The sequence below is a fragment of the Eulemur rufifrons genome, chromosome 6 (assembly GCF_041146395.1).
Source record: "Eulemur rufifrons isolate Redbay chromosome 6, OSU_ERuf_1, whole genome shotgun sequence".
NCBI classification, from domain to species: Eukaryota; Metazoa; Chordata; class Mammalia; order Primates; family Lemuridae; genus Eulemur; species Eulemur rufifrons.
The window spans coordinates 61,735,914-61,743,344 of record NC_090988.1 but is presented as its reverse complement, the minus strand read 5'-3'; positions in this window follow the sequence as shown (position 1 = coordinate 61,743,344).

The following is a 7,431-nucleotide window of genomic DNA, read 5'->3' as shown; positions in this document are numbered from 1 at the left end:
ATTGATGTTAATTTTACATACAAAAATGGGACATGCCCTGTATATTGGTCCACATGGTTGTTTTTGTTGTTGTTGTTGTTGTTGTTAACAACATAACTTTCCATACCAGTATATATAAAACTAGCGTGGTTTTTCTTTTTTTTAAAGAAATTTGGTCTCTCTCTGTTGCCCAGGCTGGAGTGCAGGGGTACAATCATAGCTCACCGCAGCCTCAAACTCCTGGGCTCAAGCAATTCTCCTGCCTTAGCCTCCTAAGTGGTTGGGACTACAGGCATGCACCACCATGCCCAGGTAAATTTAAAAAAAAAAATTTTAGTAGAGGTGGGGTCTTGCTATGTTGCCCAGGGTGGTTTTGAACTCCTGAAACAAGCGATCTTCCCACCTCAGCCTCCTGAGTTCCAGGGATTGCAGATGTGAGCCACTGCTCTCAGCTTAGAGTATTTTTTTCTTATTATTATAGTTACCTGCCTTATGCCTTCTGATCCTGTCCCTGGGGAGCATGTCGTAAGGTCTTTGAGAAAGGGATGTAAACCGGAAGGGAGTCCCAGGGCTTTATTAGACAGGACAGTGGAGACAAAGACCACCGCAATTATTACCCAGACCTTTGATTACCACTCCAGGCTTTCCTGGTGTGTGGGAAGATTAATTCAGTGTGGGAATGTTATTGTCTGAAAGTCCCTTTTGTTTTAAAGTCCAGTTAAAGACACCATAGGTGATATTTTTTTAAAGAAGAAAAAATACTCAAATCCTGGTAGACTTTCCGAAGGTCCTTTCATCTGTTTGGGATGAGAGAAGTAATGAGCTTGGTTCCTTGGCTCCCCGCATAGAACGGTTTTTTGTTGTCCTTAAATATAATCTATTATGATAATATTATTGGCAACATTCAAATTAACATAAGTTATATTTCAAGTCACTAAAATATATTTTTTCCTTGAATGTTTAAAGATTTTTGCTGATTTTTATTATGCAATATTGCATACATTGCTGCCATGTATGTATGCTATCATATATAATTACATATGGTAAACAATAATATAAACACCCATGAACCTATTGCCCAATTTAAGAAATAAAAAATTGCCAATACCATTGAAGCTCTTTTTCCCAATTGTATTTCCCTGGCCCGCACAACCTCCTGCATCCAGGAATAACCATTACACTAAATTTTGTGTTTATCTTTCCCTTGTTTTTCTTTAAAATAGTTATTCTCCCCTCTGGACATTAAAATCATGGGGAGATTTTTTTTTAAGTATCAGGTAGTTTGATTCTGTTTTGGAAGCCATGTAGAGCAACAAGGAGAATTAATAACAAGAAAAAGAAGAAACATAAGCACCATTTTACATGAAACTAACTAGGAAACAGAAAACCCACAGACTATACCCAAAGCAGGTGAGACCACGAGTGCGCTTTGGGGATCCTTATGAAAGGCAGAGATAGGAGAACCAGGAAGAACAAGAGTCTAGCTAGCAGATCTCAGAAACCATCAACAAAAAAATGCATTCCCAAAACGAGAGTAACCACCCTAACATCTGTGAGCAGGGGTAAGACACAACAGAGAGAAGTGTCAAAAGTGCCCCCAACGGGGCCAGGAATGGTATATCTCAGAAAGTGCAAAAAATATACATTTGAAGGCAGGGACTGTTTCCATATGTGGTAGTGGCCAATAAAGAAACAGAACCAAGCAAGGTTGGCTCTAAAAGCCCTTCTGAGCCAGGCTAGAAGCACAGACAGAGTAGGTATGGCTACACAGGGTACCATATTTGAAGGAATTGGTCCACGAAGTAGTAACAGAGGAGAAAATATTGAGTTGCAAAGTCCAGAGATTTTCCATATCCTCTTCCCCTAACTCATCTCACAACCCTCCCCAATGTACGCACAAAGCAAGTTCCTACAGATAGTTGGTCCAGAAATCCACCCAATAAAATTGACTAACAGATATTGAATAAGCACAGGATCTATTCAAACACTCTCAAAGACTAGTGTTTCTGCAGATGAAGAATACTCACTACACAAACCTTATAATGAAATATTCCAACATAAAGTTTAAAAATTTATTACATGCAGTGATGAAAAAATACAAAAATATCAGAAATGCAAGACTCCAGGGAAGAAATGAGATAGGAACTGGCAGAATTCAGGAATAAAATAGGGGACCAAAATGTTTTTTTTTAGAAATAAAGAATATATTAGAAAAAGCACAAGAAAAAAAAGGCACTACATATGGTACAGAAGATGTCAGCAAGGGATACAGAAGAATGAGAAAAGTGAACAAATGAAACAGAGCTAAAGAAAGAGATAAAATGGATTCGGGAGAAAACGATAATTAAGAAGATAGGCAGAAAATCCAACATGTGCATAATTGGTGTCTCTAAAGAATAAAACCAAGACTATGACACAGAATAAATGCTTAATGTATAATACTTTCCTGAAGTAAAAGAAGTCTTGAATTTACTTATTGAAAGGACAAATCATGCCTAATGGTCAAAACTTAGACATATCCTAATAAAATTGTTAGACTTTAAAGATAAAGGATTCTTTGAGCAGCCAAATAAAAGATCAAATCACTCAGAAAGAAAATCAGGCTGACATCAGACTTTCCCACAACACTATTTAACACCAACATAGTGAAGTGCAATTCTTATCACGTATTCAAGGAAAAGACATCAGAGATAAGGATTTTATATCCATCCAAGTCCTCCTTCAAGCCTGAAGGCTAACAAACAGTTTACATATGCAAGAACTCTAGAATATTGTTCTAATGGTCCCTCTTGAGGAAAGAGAATAATTCTAGTCAAACAAGAGGTGATTGGAGAAAATCTGGCAAAAGACTGTCAATGAGCATTAAATATATTAGATTTAACTACAGATCCAAAATAGAAGCAAGCATGGAGGTAAAAGTAACACACTGGAATGTAAATCACATCCACTCAATGTACAAATGAAGGGAGAAGGGCAAAAACAGTGAGATGGGCAACAGCAGGTTGATTGCCTTATCCTTAACACCTGGCAGTGGATAGTCACCTTTTAAAACTAAATGAAAGAGGCAATTCCCCAGTCTGGCAGTCCAGGATTCTACAGTAGAGGCTTGAGGATGAGCAAAGCTGTAGAATAAACATGCCACGTGGGTTTAATTCTCAGTGGTGCTGCGTGAGTTTTAAACAATTATATTTACCTAGACCATGGAGACATTGACACCTATTGGAAATAATTATTAGGAATATTATTACATGAAATTTCAAATGTAAAAGCATCTGGGCCACTCTCTGGAACACAGTTGGTGCTCATGCTCTTACTGGAAAGTTGCCCAAAGGCAGACTTGAGCCAACCTTGCCATCTCAGGTGTTGTTGTTAAGGAGTTACGCCTCCTCTCATCACAGGCAAGAACCAAGATCTCCTTAGTTTTGTGACTTTAGTTTTACCTTTATAGTTGTTTTTTTGTTTTGTTTTGTTTTGTTTTGTTTTTTTGTTTTTTAGATAGGGTCTCACTCTGTTGCCTGGGTTAGACTGCAGTGGTGTCATCATAGCTCACTGCAAACTCCAACTCCTGGGCTCAAGTGATACTCCTGCCTTAGCCTCCGGGTAGCTGGGACTACAGGCAAGCACCACTATGCCAGCTAATTTTTGTATTTTTCGCAGAGACAGGGATCTTGCTATGTTGCTCAGGCTGGTCTTGAACTCCTGGCCTCAAGCAATGCCAGAATTATAGGCATGAGCCACTGCGCCTGGCCTACCTTTATAGTTTTAATTGTTTGTTCTTAATCCTTAAATCCTATCTACTTCTACATTTTTTTTCACTTTTTACCTTATGGCTTTATCCTTTTATCTTTCATCTCATTTATTTTTATATTTTTAACCTTTAATTTTGTTGGTGTATAGCCTCTTACATTTTCTTTTAAATCTCATCCATTTTATTTTATTTTTATTTTTAAGTTCCTAACCTTTTGCCTTTATTGTGATTTATATTCTTTATAAATGTGTATTACTCTTTTATTGTTGTTTTAATCTCCTCCTAACCCTCTATACTCCTCTCATGATTGAAATAATATTCATTTTTCTCTTTTCTTCAGGAAAAATTATGACAAATTTTCTTTTTTTTTTTCTTTTACAATGGGCAGCCAGAATGTGTTGCCGTAGATGTGGTAGCAAAAGAAAAGCTCGACCCTGTAAGGACAGGAGGCTGGGCTCATCTTCCTTGCATTTAACCTAAAAGCTATACCCTGTTCTTTCCAGAGACTACGCTTTCCTACTTAAAGATCTCTACCCAACCCTCTGAAAATCCAGAAGACCCACAGGTTAGCACTCTCCAGAATTCTAATTCTCTTTGTACAGGTAACACATTTGGTTAAGGGAGTTGTATTACTTCCTAACATCCCATACCTTCTAACATTGTAGGAGGGACTCCCCGTTTTTAAATTCTTCATCTCCAAGTCAATTAGACCCTGCTGCACCTATTTCTATCCAGGGGCCTATGAAACTTTGCTTTAATTGCCTCAAGAAAGATGTTTTCTATCTTCCTAGCAAGCAGAGTGCTGATGACTTAAATACATTTCCATCTGTGCTGTATCCTAGGATGTGAGGTGTTTACTCACTCTTTGTGGTTAAACAATAACCTCATGGAAAAGAGAAACTTCATGGACAACGCTTGAGCTTACTGTAAGCTTCTGCAAGTGAAATTGATCCACATCAGAACAACCAGCAATGGGAGCAGCGTGTAGAAGACAGTTACAGGTGGTATGCATTGGTGACTGAGGGATGGGACAATTTTTACCGCTTATAAACAGCAAGGGCAATGATTCAAACCTTGTAGATCCTGGGCCTGGTAACAATCTCTCAGTTTTATACAGTTGATTAAAATAATGTCTTCAAGCTAAATAAAACCTGAGCAAAATTCTGTGCATCCAGAACTGCTCGAGAATGGTCTCACTTGTCTGAGTTTGGATTTTGAGTCTGCTGGGAATCCCCTGGGCGTGATGCTCTTAGGCACATAGTCATTTATCAGTAACAGTTTGTTGAAACAATTAACTCAGTGACTCAAAAAGGGCATCTCCCATTTTTAAGACCATTTCCTTAATTCCTCATTATTTTTGGATATTTCATCTAAATGTATTCAGTTGTCTTTTTGTTTTATAATCAAAAGGGAAACCTGACTTTCTCAGGCTGGGGTTCTACACTGGGAGCAGGTATGTTTCAGGCCTAGTTAGTCTACTACTGACTATTGTACTATTCCTTATGGGGTAAAAATGTGTTAAGAATAATATAAAATCATTGGTGGAATTGAACATTTCCTTGGCCTTTGATCTGTGAACAAGTACCACATAGACTCATTGTAGATGCTGCTCTGTTCATCTAGATTTTTCTGTACAGGGCCAGATAGTACATATTTTAGGCTTTGTGGCCATATAGTCTGTGTGGCAACTACTCAATTCTGCCATTGTGTAGGAAGGCAGCCAGAGACAACACATAAACAAATAAATATGTAGTCTAGTAAAACTTTATTCATAGACATTGAAATTTGAATTTCATGCAATTTTTACGTGTCACAAAATGTTATTGTTCTTTGGATTTTTTTTTCAACCAGTTAAAAGTGTAGTATCATTCTTAGCTTGCAGGCCATACAAAAATAGGCTGCTGGCCAGATTTGGCCAGTGGGCTGTGGTTTGCCAACACCTGATCTAGGACCTACCCAATAAAAATGCTTCTTGACAGCTCAGATGGCATTTTCCGAAGAGATGAAATGGGTATTTATTCTGGTCTTCCTTTTGTTTAATGAGCACCTCAAAGTCTTGTTACTACTCTTAGGTGGTTAGGCTATCAGGATATAACCCCCTTGTTATTAAAAATAGAAGAAAGGGTATTCACTTATTCACATGACACTAACATAGTTAGTGTCATGAGCCAAGAATAACCTTAATAGATAACTTAGGTACCATATAATTAATGTTGTAAAGCAGGACTACAGATCAAATGCCTCTAAAAACAAAGTCATCACTTTCAGTAGACAGCCTCCAATATTAAACTGATGTATGGTCAATAACCCTAAGGAACAAGTTAACAAATTCAGTCTTATAGTCATATATTTTGCAAACAATTTAGCTTAGAGAGGGCACCAGGAAACTATATTTCTCAAGGTTAAATGTTCCGTGGGTGTTTACCGAGATATTTTATGAACAAGTTGGGTATTTGATTCACCTGCTTTAAATTTTTTCCAAGCAAAAAGTGTTGCTGTTTGTGTTCTGATGGAGAACTTTGGGGGCTCAATTACCCTTTTGTCTGTGCACTGGGGTGTATCCAAATGCTTCCTGGAGAATCTTGGCCCGTGAAGGAATCTCTTGGCCTGCCTCTTTGCCTTCTATTTATGCCTGTGTCCTTGCCAGACCCCTCAGCTTTGCTAAAAAGAACACTGATCCTGACTCTGCTAGCAGACTTGCTCCAGCAAGTCAGCAGCACGGTGAGCTGCATCACACGCCAGGTGCCCATCCACCTGGACGCCCAGTGGAGCAGTTAAAGGACTCCTGTAGGATTAGAAATTGGTCAGAAAGGCAGCCCATGAGCTTTTCTCTTGTAGTGGTTCTGAAACTTCTGGGGGTTCAGAACCACCACTGATAAGCAAAGGCCCACTGATAACCATAGGCCCTCTCCTTAGAAAAAGAAGTTGCTGTTAATTTCTGGAGTCCTAGGTTAGGTAAGACTCTGTTCTAGATCCTTTCAACCCATTCCAGGATGGAGCCAAGCAGCAGAGATGCTCTGGCCCCCCTTGTGGAAGTGTGTTTTCCTGGGTGGTGTTTTGGGATTATCCATCAGTTCACATTCAGGGACAATTGAGTATTTGCTATAGGGACATTGTTGAGGACATTGTTTATCGTATCACAAATGCCCTCCAAATAAGGATCCACAAGAGGAATTTCTCTCTGCAGTCCCAATACCACACCTGTACTTCTCTTGAGGAATGGTTTTGGTTTGGTTTATTTATTTATGTTTATTTCTACATATTATGAACAATATAACTTGGGGGCTATTCACCCAGGCCACATTTTAGAATCACTAGTAAGCTTTTACAACAAACAGATGCCAGCCTAGACCAATAAATTATTGTATATGGGGCCTGGGAGCATTTTTCAGAAGCTTCCCAGTGTCTAACATGCAGTCGGGGTTGAGAACCACTGATACCGATGGGTCCTCCTCGCCACTGCTAGAAAACCCAAAGCCAAACATGCCAGCTGGTAGCAGCAAACGCACAGGGTCATGTGGCTTCCACTGGAATCATCTCGCTCTCCAGACACCATCCTAGCCTTCAGGTCTCATTTTCCATTTGTCAATATATTTTATTTTTATTTTTATTTTATTTTTTAGAGACAGGATCTCACTGTCTCACCCGAGCTAGAGTGCAGTGGCACAATCATAGCTCACAGCAACCTCAAACTCCTGGGTTCA